The 14401-nt window shown below is 43.4% G+C and overlaps 2 pseudogenes; one reads left to right on the top strand and one right to left on the bottom strand.

The window, feature by feature from the left end:
• Positions 1 to 3161, top strand: part of LOC138919676 (butyrophilin subfamily 3 member A2-like) — a 140252-nt pseudogene extending 137091 nt beyond the window's left edge.
• LOC138919373 (butyrophilin subfamily 3 member A2-like) overlaps positions 1 to 14401 on the bottom strand; it is a 187384-nt pseudogene that overhangs the window by 166557 nt on the left and 6426 nt on the right.

The following is a 14401-nucleotide window of genomic DNA, read 5'->3' as shown; positions in this document are numbered from 1 at the left end:
GGATTCTAGTACACATACACATACACATACTCGTGTACACACAGTGACACCTACACCCAGGTATGGGAGTACAGATATATACAATATAGATCTGTCAGGTCTCAGATGGAAAACACTTATGTGCTGCCTGTGGTATCATCAGCATGCAACTGATGTTCTCAGACTTGCTATGAAGGAGGAGAGGGGAGGAGAGAACTGAGCAGGCAGAGGGAGAAGATAGGAAGGGTGGGGGTCAGGGTCAAAAAGAACAATTAATACATGTAAAAAAAGAGAAAGAAAATGAGTCAGCAATGACATGTTTCAGGTGACATCTCTACCTTTCTTCCTTTGTAGGTAGAGAGAAGTCTCAGGACTATGCTGGTGAGTAACCATGATGTTCTCTGATTTTCCTGGCACATGTGTACTAAGCATTTAAACCTTTTCTCTGCTGTGTGACACATTGCCATTCTCAGTAAGAATACTGAAGATCTAACCCAGAGGTTCATTTTCTGTGGGGAATATCACCCCTGCTTTTCTGGAGCCTCAGAAAGGACCTTCCAGATAAAACATCTGGGCATTTTCAGCCACCTCTCACCCTGCTGGCACACATGCCCAAACCGTAGCAAAGCCTGACCATGTCAGCTGCAGCTCCATCATGATGAAGGGAAGGAAGTCCACTGTTTTTGAGATGTCGTATACCTGATTCAGCAGAGCTGTAGATGAAGGAAGCTGCACATTGGAAGAGACTGAAGAAAGAGAAAGAGAAAAGGCTTAGTGAGGAGACTGGGTGGGGGGAAGAACAGAAATAATGCCTTTTCCTTATCTGTGTCTCTTGCCTTTCAGAATGGAAGATGGCCCTCTTCCAACCTGGTGAGTGAATCACTGTATGTTGCCTAGGACAACAACTTGAGGGACCATATTCCTATTTTCTTCTCCGACTTTCAAGATTCTGGGAAGAAAAGTCCTCATGACACGGAGAGTTCCAGGTGTGTGATTTGAGGTCCTGGTCTCAAAGTTGTGTCCATCTCCAGGGCCTTCCTGATGAAAGCTGAGAGAACCAGGGAGGATTGCTCTCCTGGGTCCACAGATCTTCATGGGAAGGAAGAGGCATAAAGGGCAGAGCTGAGGGAGAGGACAGGCAGAGTGAAATAATACTGCAGGGAGAGTGAGGATTTGGAATGACCAAGGAGAGAAGGCAATGAGCAAAGATCTTTGCTTTTCTCAAGCTTTTTATGCCACCTCCTGCTCCTGTGTGTCTTAAAGTAACTTTAATGTTTCTAAAGTTTAGTTTATTCAGTTTTAAATGATGATCATAATCCCTATTATGTGAGGGCTGAGGTAAAAACTAAATGAGGTGATGAATGTGTTTTGTTCAAAAACCAACAAGAAAGAGATGACATGTTCAAACTGGACGGTTGAAACAGGTTTAGAAAAGGAATAATTTACAGAGACGAGAGTGGGGTTAAGGGAAATTAACAAAGGAATGTGAAGTGGTCCAGGGCTCACAATAGTGGGGAGGTGTCACCTCCCCAAGGCTTGAAGGAATAGAGAGAGGGAGCAGTTACTGAAGCCCAAAGGAAGCTGTAGCTCAAGGCCAGGGCTGCCTGAGAGGAGTCATGCCTGTGTTAGAGCATCACCATCTGACCTTGGCAGGGAGGAAGTAGGGGAAATAAATGCTGTGCTCCTCTTTTCCTTCTCCTTCCAATTAGCACCTCCCATTAGCCAAACCCAATGGGTAACCACAGTCAAGAGCACCCAGTGATGTTGTCCATAGAGGCTAGATTCCTGGGGCCCAGAAGAAGATAGAGAAAGGTGGAGAGTGGATCTGGGAGCAAAGAAAGTCCCCAACATGGCCTCTAGCACAGAAAAGGCATGGAGCTATTATATTATCTGGCTCCTTCTCCATGCCCATCCCTGTGCTACATATAAAACTTGTGCTGTCTTTTTCTACCCTAGAGATTAGGATTTTTATCCTTATTTTCCAGATATGGAAATTGAGGCTGAAAAACATTGTATAGCTTGTGTCTATAGAAAGAGAGACTGTAGAAAAGGAAAAGTCACTCAGCCCATGAGTGGTAAAGCAAGGATTGAAATGTAAATCTATATAATTATTAAGCACAGGTGGGTAAAGTCAATTTGTGGAGGGAAGTAAGAAAAAAGATGTAAGGACGTAGCCAGCTTGAGATGTCGAGTTAGGAAGACCCTGACCCTCAGCACTCCTATCCACTGAACACAAGACACCTGGGGCTTTTGTTTGCTATTGTTGAGAGAGTTACATTCAGGGCTGACTGGGGACCCTGGACACTGGACTCAGACCTCCTCAGCCAGACCCAGGTCTTGGAGTCTGAGGCTCTTGGGTCTAGGAGGAGTGACTGACCCCATGGTCTATGCTCAAACTTTCTACAGAGGATGTGATTCTTGATCCGGACACAGCAAACCCCGAACTCCTTGTTTCTGAGGACCAGAGGAGCCTGAAGGTGACAGGTGCACCACAGTGGGTACCAGACAATCCTAAGAGATTTGATTACTTTAACTTTGTGCTTGGATGCAAGAGCTTCACATCAGGGAGACATTTCTGGGAGGTGGAGGTGGAGGACAGGAAACAGTAGTTTCTGGGGGTGTGTAGGGAGAATGTGGAGGGGAAATGTCATGTTTATATAAGCCCCTTGAGTGGATTCTGGACTATGGAGCCGTCTGAAGAGGATGGCCATCATGTTTTCTCTGGCCGTCAGACCAAACTGACACTTGCCAACCCTCCTAAAAAAGTGGGGGTATTCCTGGACTATGAGAGTGGTGAGGTCTCATTCTACAATGCCCTGGATGGATCTCACATCTACACCTTCCCTCACACCACCTTCTCTGGACCTCTGAGGCCTATTTTCGAAGTTCATACTTTGGATCCCACTGCCTTAACCGTTGGCCCAGCACTGACATGAGTGCAGAGTTCCCTGATTACTGAATTATTGTCTGATCTTTCCCTGGAGACCCCAGTGCCCCTGGTCTCTGCTGATAGGAATGGGGACCTTCAGCTTAAAGTAACAGCCTTGCTTTTCCTGCCCAATCTGGAGCTGAGGGCCTCCTCCTTAACAGCAACACATCATGACAATAAAATTCTTACTAAAAGCACACACTGTGTGAAACACTTCACTAATATTAATTCCATTATTCTATATGACAGTTGAGTTTGGTACCAGTTTATTATCTCTTTTCTGTAGACAAGGAAACAAGGATGAAGAAAAGTGAATTAACTTTTTAAAATTGACTCAGCAAGTGAGTGAGAACTGGGATTTGAACAACAATAACTAACATTTATAGATAACTTAAAATGTCCTGGGTGCTGTCTAAATGCTTTAAGTGAATTTCACTCATTTAATCCCTATGATGACTCTGTGAGGTAGTCTCATTTCAAGAATGTGGAAACTGAGACAGGGCCAAGTTGAGTATCTTGTTATTGACAGAGAAAGTTGTGCTGCCAGGAGAGGTTTGACCCCTGCCCCACCCCCACCCCCTTGCCTGTTTTCTTTCCCAGACCCTCTGCCTCTGTGATGAAGGGACCACATGCATCCCCGAGTTTCCCTTCCCAGGGCACCCCAGGGTAAGGATCACTGTAGGTGACCACAGAGGCTGCAATCCACTTGGTTCCTTCAAGATCGGTTGTCAGAGCCTAGGCCAGGTGCTTCAATGGATTGAGTCTGCAGGGTGATGTGGTCCAGAGAATGAATTCACAGGGACTGCATCATACAGGATATGAAGGGACTAGAGGCCAAACTCTTAACTAATAATGAGCACATGTGTACCCACTCTGTCAATGTGATGTGTGTTCATGGAGCCAGAACCAATCTGTCTATGTTGAAGGTCTCTAGGAAGCCTAATTTAGCACCTAAACATTGTCTGTGGAATAAGAATTTGGGAGGAAGAAAGCTATATGAAGTCTAGTGATATTTTTATTACGCTTTAGAAACTGTCTCCAGGAAAGGGATATTTCCACCCCTGATCATTCTCTAATGTTAACAGTTGTTCCTTTCAACTGATGGATGCTTGCGAAAGGTTACTCTTCATTATCATCACCATTATTGTTCACCACTGTATATCCTCTACCCAGCATGTGGTTGTCAAGTTACATTTGTTAAATGAATTTGTTAATAATCTTCACTCTTCAACTGAGCTTCTTCTAGAATTTAATCCCCTACAGTTTATTTCATAAGGTGTTGCAGTTTACCTCATTGCAGTTTTTTCACAAAGTTCGATTGCATTAGTTTTCTATTGCTGCAATAATAAATTACCACAAATTTCAGGACCTAGAACATCATAAATTAATTATCTCACGTTTCTGTAGGTCAGAAGTCCAGTATGAATCACACTGTGCTAAAATCAAGGTGTTTGCAGGCTGTGCTCTTTCTGGAGGCCTTAGAGAAGAATCTGTTTAATTGCTCATACAGATTTTTGGAACAATGCAGTTTCTTGCGCTGAGGCTACCATTCCTTGATGGTTGTCAGCTGAGGACTATCCAGCTTCTAGAAGCTGCTCCCTTCCTTGGTTTATGGCCCTCTTCCTCCATCTTCAAAGCATTAATGGCAGCTTGAGTCCATCTCAATCTTTGAATTTCTTTTGATTCTTCTTCCATTGAATCTCCTTGACTCTTCTGCTTTCTTCCACTTTTAAGAAGTTATGTGGTTAGATTGAGACTACTCAGATAATCCAGGATAATTTTACTGAGAATCCAGGATAATCTCCCTACTTTAAGTCCAAAATCCTAATTCCATCTGTCAGGTTCCTTTTGCCATGTAATGTATCATATTCACAGGTTGCAGAGATGATGGTATGGAATATTTAGCCTACTGCACTTACCATAGTCACAGCCTCGCTCACTCTGAAGGAGAATGAGACCTCCATCCTGGTAGGCCCCATATAGACTAAGGGCCTCCGTGATTGGAGAGTCCTGTGAATCTTTGGAAAATTTATCTGTAGCCCTTTATTCACTTGCTAGACTCAGGTTTATATGTCAGGGTGTACTTCTCCAGAAAAGATAATTCTCACTGTTGGACCCAATGTTTGGTACAATTTCTACCTAATCCCATCTCTTAGTTTGGGTTCTTAAAAAACTGACTCTGAGTCAAGGCCTTGGGTTCATGTGGTCTATTTGGGAAATGTCCCCAGGAAACCCAAGTTTGAAAATAAAATGAAAAAAGCCAACTAAGTGACAAATGGCATTCAGGATACATTAATTTTGGTTATCATGCGGGCAACTGGACAGGATCCCACCCAGGACACTCTGAGAAGCCATTTGAAATTTCGGGATATACCTCAGAATCCTCCTAAAAGGGGTGGAGAATCTTGGCCATTGATCCAGTACTCCCATCCCCCATTGGTTGAAGGTAACCCCTGGGAGTGTTAACTCCCCTGCACTTCCAGTTTGGGCTGTGTATATGCAAAGGAGCAAGCATCATTGGTGTTAGAGAAAGTTCTCAGGTGGAGAAGAAGAAAGGCAAGCACGTGGAGATTTGTTATCTTAAAGTAGAACAAGAGGCTATGGGATTGGGCATCAACAGAATTTGTTTAGAAAGTTCTACTTCTAAGAATATGCTGAATGCCTGTTAAGACCTGTCTGCCCTCCCTCAACTCCCATCCATTTAGCAGTGGTGACTTCCTGTCTTCCAAACGTGTCCACATAATGTGGCCCCACTACCCTCTGACATGGACTGCACCTGCAATGGACATCTGGCCCAGACTACACCAGAGGTCATTTCTTTCACATTTTGATTGAATGGTTCAGTGATATGAAATGAATTATACCTGTTTAGTAGCAGGTATGCATGGGTGCTGTGGGAAGGCATTTTCCATCCACAGTGTTGTCTAAAGAAGCAAAACAAAGGTGACTTACAGATAACTTAGGCTGAAGCTGACATACAGAGAAAATAATTCAAGATGGAGAGAGTTTGAGAGTGGCATCAGCAACATGGCAGAGTAGGTGGTTCTCTTTGTCTCTCCCTCTTCAAAGTACAACTACATGGACATTCATTGATCAATGGAGGATACCCACACAGCACCTCATGATGCCTGAGAGACCCATGCTGCTATACATCAGAAGGTGGATGAACTACCCCCAGGGAGGAGGTGGAGATAGTTGAGAACTCTCCAGCCCTAAGACAGCTCAGTACCCATGAGCAATTGCTCTCCCTGCTGAAGTACTCATAGCCCCAAGGGCAAACATGCACCTTGGTGTGGCTGTTGAAACAAGTGACTGCAACCCTGAGCCCCCCCATTACTAATCTTTGGTCCAGTGGGAAAGCCCACAGTCCCACTACAGCCCCAGGAAGTAACTTGGGTTCAGACCCCATGGGGAGGCCTCACCTACCAAGCTTAAAGGCTAGCGTGACCTAGGAGCAGATGTGGCTCAGCTATGAGTCTGGGTGAACAATCCTCTGGCTGTCATAAACACCCATATTTCCTTAGGCCCAAACGGGAAAGTGAGACCCAATGGGACTGTGGAAGTGGCCGTCAACAACTTTGAGCCCCAGCATGATTGCTGTATGTCCAGTGGGAAAGTCCTCAGTCCCACTGTGGCTCCAAGGAGTGACTCGGGCTCCATCCCAGTGGGAAGGCCACTCCCACCAAGTACAAACACTGGTGCTACCTAGGAACAGATGGCAGCATATCTGTGGCCTGGGGGAAAGTGCCCTTAGCTAATGCAAATGTCCACAGTATCACAGCAGCCCCAAAGGGGCAGTACAACTGGCGGGACTGTGAGAACAGGCAGCTGCATCCCTGAGTTCCTGTGTGATCACTCTATTGACCAGTGGGAGAGTCCAAAATCCCACAACTGCCCAAGGAAGAGGTACTGGCCCAGACCCAGTGGGGAGGCCCCACCCATCAAGCATAATATCTGATATGACCCAAGACCAGATGGCAGCAGAGCTGTGAGTCTGGTGAACAAGCTCCCGTCTGCCTCAGAATCCCATAACACTGCTGCAGTGCCTAAGAGGTGAGCACATTTTCTAGATGGGTCTGTGAAGCACATGGCAGCAACCTGAAGCCCTGTGTGATTATTCCCACAGTTGGTGGGAGACCCCACAGGGCCAATATGATCCCAAGACATGGCCCATGCTTGGAGAGGAACAGCTGAAGGGGATCCTAGTGGGAATACATTACCCGGCTCCTGGCCCTTCTCCCCAGTGGCAGTAAGTGGAAGCTGCAACCAAATTCTATCTCTATGCAGAGGCACGAATACATGCCATGAAGGAGTATGAAAAAATATATTAAATCTTCAGAACAGTAGGAAAATGACAAGTACCCCAAAATCAATCCTGAAGACACAGAAATATATAACCTAAATGATAAAGAATTCAAAATAGTTTTCATTAAAAAACTCAGTGAGTTAAATATAATACAGATAGACAACTCAATGAGTTCAGGAGCTATGTCACAAAAGAGCTTGAAACTATAAAGAAGAACCAGTCAGAAATGTTGAAGTTGGAAAACACAATGGATGAGATAAAGAAAAATCTGGACTCCCTAAACAGTAGGGCTGATAATATGGAGGACAGCATCAACAGTCTGGAGGACAGGAATATAGAAATGCTTCAGATAGAAGAGGAGAGAGAACTAAGACTAAAAAGAAATGAAGAAACTCTCTGAAAAATATCTGACTTAATTAGGAAATGCAACATAAGGATTATAGGTATCCCAGAGGGAAAAGAGAAAGAAAATGGAGCAGAAAGATAGGTCAAAGAAATAATAGCTGAGAACCCCCCAAAACTGGGGAGAGAGCTGGAAATCCATGTTACGGAAGTCAATAGACCTTGAAACTTTATCAATGTAAAAAGATCAACCCCAAGGCATACAGAAGTAAAGCTGGCAAAAGTCAATGACAAAGAAAAAATATTAAGGACAGCAAGGCAGAAGAAAATTACCCACAAAGGAATCCCTATCAGGCTGTCTGTGGATTTCTCAAGCAGAAACCTTACAGGTGAGGAGAGAGTGGAATGATATATTCAACATTCTCAACATTCTCAAAGAAAAACACTTTCAGACAAGAATACTCTATCCAGGGAAAATATCTTTCAAATGTGATGGAGAAATAAAAATTTTCCAAGATAAGAAAAGTTAAGGGAGTTCATTGCCACAAGAACCCACGCCCCCCCTCCCCCCCCCCCCACACACAAGAAATTCTCAGGAAGGCCCCTATAGCTGGAAAAAGAAAAAAAAAAAGGAAAGGTGTTACAGAACCCAGAGCAAGGAGATAAGTAGATAGAGAAAATTAAAAGATTTCAGCTCTCCATTACAACAGGTTAGCAAATGGTTAATTATAAGATTACAGATAAAAGGGAGGAAAACACCAAGAACAAATATAATCTTGTCATTTTATCAACAAACTCACAACACAAGATGAAATAAGGTGTGACAATAACAACTTAGAAGCAGAAGAGGAAAGGGATGGAACCAGTTTAGTCTGAGAAAATAAGAGGCTATCAGAAAATGGAGAATCTCATCTATGAGATTTTTTTTATGCAAACCACATGGTAACCACTAAAAAAATAATTAGAACAGAGATACAAATTATAAATAAGGAGAAAACTAAGGAAACCAGCATAGAACACTACCTAACTGAATTGGTAGTCTGAAATACATGGGACGAGAAACAAAGGAAACACAGGAGAACCAGAAAATGTGTAATAAAATGGCAGCATTAGGCCCTCAGATATCAATAATCACTCTAAATGTAAATGTATTGAATGCTCCAGTCAAAAGACACAGAGTGGTGGGATGGATTAAAAAGCAAGACCCAACAATATGCTGCCTCTAGGAAACACATCTTAGCCCCAAAGACAAACACAGACTCAGGCTGAAGGCATGGAAGATGATACTCCAAGCTAATGGTGAAAAAAACCAAACAGGTGTCACCATGCTTGGCACCAAAAGTAAAGGCAACAAAAACAAAAATAATCAAGTGGGACTAAATCAAATTAAAAACTGCATAGCAGAGGCAACCACCAACAAATTGCAAAAGCAACCTACTGAGTTGGAGTAAATGTTCGTAAATCATATATTTGACAAGGGGCTACTATCCAAAATATATAAATAACTCATACAACTCAGTGGTAAAGAAAAAAAAATCCAACTTAAAAATGGGCAGAGGAACCAAACAGATATTTTTCCAAAGAAGACATACAGGTACTTGAAACAGGTACTTGAAAAGGTGCTCAACATCACTAATGATCAGGGAAATGCAAATCCTAACCACAATAAGATATTGCCTTACACCTAATAGAATGGCTATCATCTAGAGACAGAAAATAACTAGTGTTGGTGAGGATGAGAAAATGGAAGCCTCATGCACTGTTGGTGGGAATGTAAATTGGTGCAACCACTATTGAAGAGTATGGAGGGTCCTCAAAAAATTAAAAATAGAACTACCATATGATTCAATAATTCCACTTCTAGGTATTATCCGAAGAAAACAATAATACTAACATGAAAAGCTATTTGTGCCCAATGTTCATTGCAGCATTATTTACAATAGACAAGATTTGGAAATGACCAAAGCATCCAACGGTAGAAGAATGGATAAAGAAAATGTGGTAAAGAAAATATTTAGTCATAAGAAAGAAGAAAATTTTATTTGTGACAACATAAATGGACCTCATTAAGCTAAATGAAATAAGTTGGACAGAGAAAGAAAAATACTATATGACCTCACCTGTATGTTGAATCTAAAAAAAATCCAAGAACCTGATCTCAGAGATACAGAGTACCAACTGCTAATTGCCAGAGGCAGCGGTTGGGGGTAGGGGTGGGTAAAATGGGTGAAGGAAATCAAAAGGTACAAACTTCCAGTTATTAAATAAATAAGTCATGGGGCTGTAATATACAGCATGGTGACTGTAGTTAATAATACTGCATTGTATACTGGAAACTTGCTAAGAGAGTAGATTTTGAAAGTTCTCATTACAAGAAAAACATTTGTAACTCCATGTGAGTAATGGATGTTAACAAGACTTATTGTGATCATTTCATAATATATGCAAATATTTAGTCATTATGTTGTAGATCTGAAACAAATATAGTATTATATGTAAATTATGTCTTAATTTTAAAAACCCACAAGTTCAAAGGTAAATTTATTTAGAATTTCAAGATGGCAACAGCAGAGCATTAAACCAAGTGTGGGGCCCTTCTGAGTGCAGGGTCCTGCACAACTGCACAAGTGACACCCTGTGAAGTCAGCCCTGCTTCTCTCTCTTTACTACCTCTTGGAACTGCCCCTACTCTCCATCCCTGTGGCCTCTGTCCACATTACTGTAATTTCTCCCCCGGACTGTCACAGTAGTTTTGCTTCTTCCTGTTTCCTTAACTGTCCTTCCTCCATGTTGTCCTGAGAGAGAACTTCATAGAGCACACATGCAGCCTTGGCCTCTCATTCCCTCTTCATTTAAATCCTTCCATAAGAATAAAGTATAAAATGCTAAGCGTGGTGTCCAAGGCTCTCTATGACTTGCCCCCATCTGGTTCTACAGTTTCGTCTTCTCCACACCCTCAACCCTGACACGCAGTCTTTATACAAGCAAACGCCTGACTGATGGGTAGTGTTGCCAGATTTATCAAATAAAAATACAAGATACAAATTTATATTTGTCCCATGAAATATTTAAACATTCTTAAAAAAAATTATTTCTTGTTTATCTGAAAATCAAATTTTAACTTGGATATTATCTATATTAGTCACTCTCTCTCTATTTTTTCCAAGTCACACCTCAGAGGCCACCCCACCTGGAAGTCTCCAACAAGTAATAAACACAACTTCGTCGACTCCAGGTGTCTTCCTGGGGGCTTTTGGTTGGAGAACATTGGCAGCACAGATGCTGTCCTATAGGTCAGCCTCCTGGGACCCACAGCAGTCTGCACCTGGAGGGGCCACAGAAGCCATCTGGAACACAACTGAACCAAACAACTGTGTGCCATCACTGAGGAGATGTTTCCTTATCCTTCCTATTAACGACCTTCTGCTTCCCTCCTTAGACCCTGGCGGCCAGCATGACGGAGTTCTTTACTTGATATTATACGTACAGGAGGGGTTCTTCATTAAGGAAAACCTCTGTCTTTCCCAAGGGCCTTAGAGAAGCAAAGTGGGAAGGCAGTGGAGGCAGTTCATAGTGACCAGCTAGGAAGCTCCGAATTTGGGGCATGAACTCTACATCTACCCTCAGGTCCCGGAGAGGAACGAGCTCCAAATGGAACCTGGAAGCTCACTTGCAACCTTCAGCTCCACCATGGCTTTTTAGAGAAACTGTCATCTTGGAAATAACACAAGTAGTTTCCACTGTCAGAGGCTCTGACATCATAAATTCAGAAAGTAGCCTTCCCTTCAGTGATGCCATCTCTTAAAATAGAAGTTCTCCCTCGAAACTCAGCCATCTGTTGGGCTTCTACTTCCTCTCCATTCACATACATGTATATGACATGCTTAAGGCTGGATCTCAACCACAAGAGCTTCATGGACTCTGCACTCTTCTTCCAGGACAGCTGGTAGGGCAGATCAGTGTCTTCACCCACCATGGCCAGGATGGGTCCATGGTGTCCAATCACAGAAAACTGAGCTGGTCCATAAAAGGAGAAGCTCCATCAGAGGAGTGGGCAATGAGGGTAAGGGGGGCAGGGATCTCAGGTAGAGAGGGTGAGGTACAAGAAGCCTAGAGAGGAACATGATCCTAACAGAAGTAAAGTTTGTCTTACTGGCACGTGCACCTTCAGCTTGGGATGGGACTTCTAGATATGAGAACTTGTCAGAGGTCCTGACTGGGCACTAATAGGTAACTGTCTGCTTAGGATACATAAAAGCAGAGTGTTCCCTACCTGTGCAAGGGGTAAACGGGTGGACGAAGATGAGGCAGACAAGTACATCGAGCAGAGGGAAGTCTAGGGAACTTCTCATTTTCTTCTGCAGTATAGAGAGATGCCAGATATATCAGGTAGAAACTTTTACTTGCACCTGGAAGAAGATGTTGAGTTCCACAACAAACCTCCCCCGTACTAATTCAAGGTGAAACATAGTCAGAAGTGTGGTGACTCAAGACTCTTCTTTGCCAAAATATCTGTTTGAGAGTCTCTTAATTTTGAGTTGCAACATGGAAAATCACTCATAAAAATATATGTTAGATGTACATATAGTAACCCTAAGCCATCAGTAAATCCTCAGCTCTACTGTCCAAATATGTTCAAATTCCTTCCACTTTTCCACACTTCCTCTGCTGCAGCCAGGCCCAAGCGTCCACCATCACACTCTGATTAATGTAGGACCCTCCTCTCTGGGTCCCCTGATTCAAGCTGTGCTCCCTACAGTCTATACTCAACACAACAGCCACACTGTTCCTTGAGTCACATCATGTCAGTCTTCTGCTCAGAACCTTCCAGTGGCTCCCATTTCTCTCAGAGTAGATGCTGAAGTTCTCATAATGGCCAACATGGCCCTCCAGGACCTGCACCTCTCACTTCATCTCCCCTACTCTCCTCATCTGCTCCAGCCACACTGCCCTTCTTGCTGGTCTTTGAACAGGCTAGGACAGAGGACCTCAGTCCTTCTACCTGGAACCCTCTTCTCCCAGATATCCACAGGGCTCACTCCATCATCTCCTTCAAGTCTTTCCTCTAAAGTCACTTCCTCCATGAGAACTTCTCTAACCACAGGATTATGACAAACTGCTCCCATCCCCCTGAGCCTGCTCTCTTTTCCCTATTTAATTTTTATCATCTAACATATCATGTGTTTACTGTCTGTCTCCGCCTGCTTGAATGGGATCTCCACAAAACAAGGATACAGGTCTATATTGTTCCCTGATGTGTAACCAGACTGTACAACATGGAACCCTCAGTAAATGTTTGTTGGATGAGGGGTAACATATTACCCCATCAATACTCACTAGCATTACAAATCTGTTTAGATGGTTAGAGTAAGTGGATTTCATCCCACAAGAGGGAGGTGGAGAGTTGTGAAGAAAAGCATCTGCCTCCTTAAAAATGTGGTCTTTGGTCTGCCTTAGACAATAGAGCCTGGCCTCCCGTGCTCCCACTAGGACTTTCTTATATTGATGTATTTATTCTTACTTTTTAATAAAGTGGTTTCAAGGAGTAAGAATGTAAGAGTGTTACAACTCAGTGTACCTCAGTACACTCTTTTCACAATTGTCTTTTGGGGAGGACATCCCTGGGAGCGAAATGATTCATTTCCTGTCTTTCGTTTCCCCAGGTGTTCACAAATGCTTCTTGGTAGATGGCCTCTGTGCTCACCAGCAGTGGATAAGTTCCCTGGTCTTAATCTTTCCACTGCTAGAAGAGTGCCTTTTCCACACAGAAATATAAAAGCTTGTACTTGCAAAGAAAGGGCAAATATGTAGGCTAGAAGCACACAGCAGCCCAACAAAGCTCATGAAGTACTGAAGTTCTCTCAGCTGAGAGACAGGGCCCCTGCAACTCTCCCTCCAAGCCTAGTGTTCTCCACTGTATCTTGGCTCAGAAAAGCACCTCCACCATCTTTTAGGCATGGTCTGTTGCATCACTGTGAACCTTTGTGGTAAGGGAAGTGTGGGGATCTGGCCAGCTGGCAAGGCTTGATTCTAGCTAGAGTTCTAGGTTGGCTTCCATCCTAACCATCCCATAGTTGACTGCATCCCTAGATAGTGGAGAGCCTGAGAGCAGGCCTATATGGATTACTCAGAGACAGGACTGAGATCTCTGGACATAGCTGCCTCCCTTCTCCGTGGTCCTCTCCCATCGTGTACTCGCTCCTTCCCTGAAGATGTCAGGTGAAATGGGGTGCTGACAAATGGCTTGAGGATGCACCCATCTGGGGAGTAACCCTGCGGACTCCTCTAGGCCATCACCATGTTCAAATTATGACTCGCCATACTCTGTTTAAGATCCAGGCCATCTCCCTGGTGGAGGCTCTGGAGTCAGTCAGAGGTTGAACCCACCACTTGCTAGTCACAAGGCCAGTGAAGAAGAGAGCTAGGAGTAAGACCAGGTCTCACTCACCTTTTTATTCGTTCATTCAACAAGTATTTACTGAGCACACACTATGTGTCAGGTCCACTAGGTGTTAGTTGTAGGAACAAAAAGTGAGTGGAAACTAGGTGATGGAACTATGATTCACAAGCTGTGTGACCTTAGCCATGTGACAAAACCTTTCTGAACTGTGATCACTCATGAAAAATGTAAAATATGAACATCATAATGTGAAAAATTGGCCCAGCAATTCCATTTCAGATGTCTGGTCCAACAAAGCACCTGCATGGGTCCAGAGAGAAGCACATATATGGATGACACTGCAGCATTATTTCTAAAAGTGAAAAAGCGATCAACAACCTCTCTGGTCACCCACAAGAGACTGGTTAATTAAATAATTGCTCATCCTTGTGAAGGAATTCAATGT

The sequence above is a fragment of the Equus caballus genome, chromosome 20 (assembly GCF_041296265.1).
Source record: "Equus caballus isolate H_3958 breed thoroughbred chromosome 20, TB-T2T, whole genome shotgun sequence".
NCBI lineage: Eukaryota > Metazoa > Chordata > Mammalia > Perissodactyla > Equidae > Equus > Equus caballus.
This window is presented reverse-complemented; position numbering and strand designations above follow the sequence as displayed.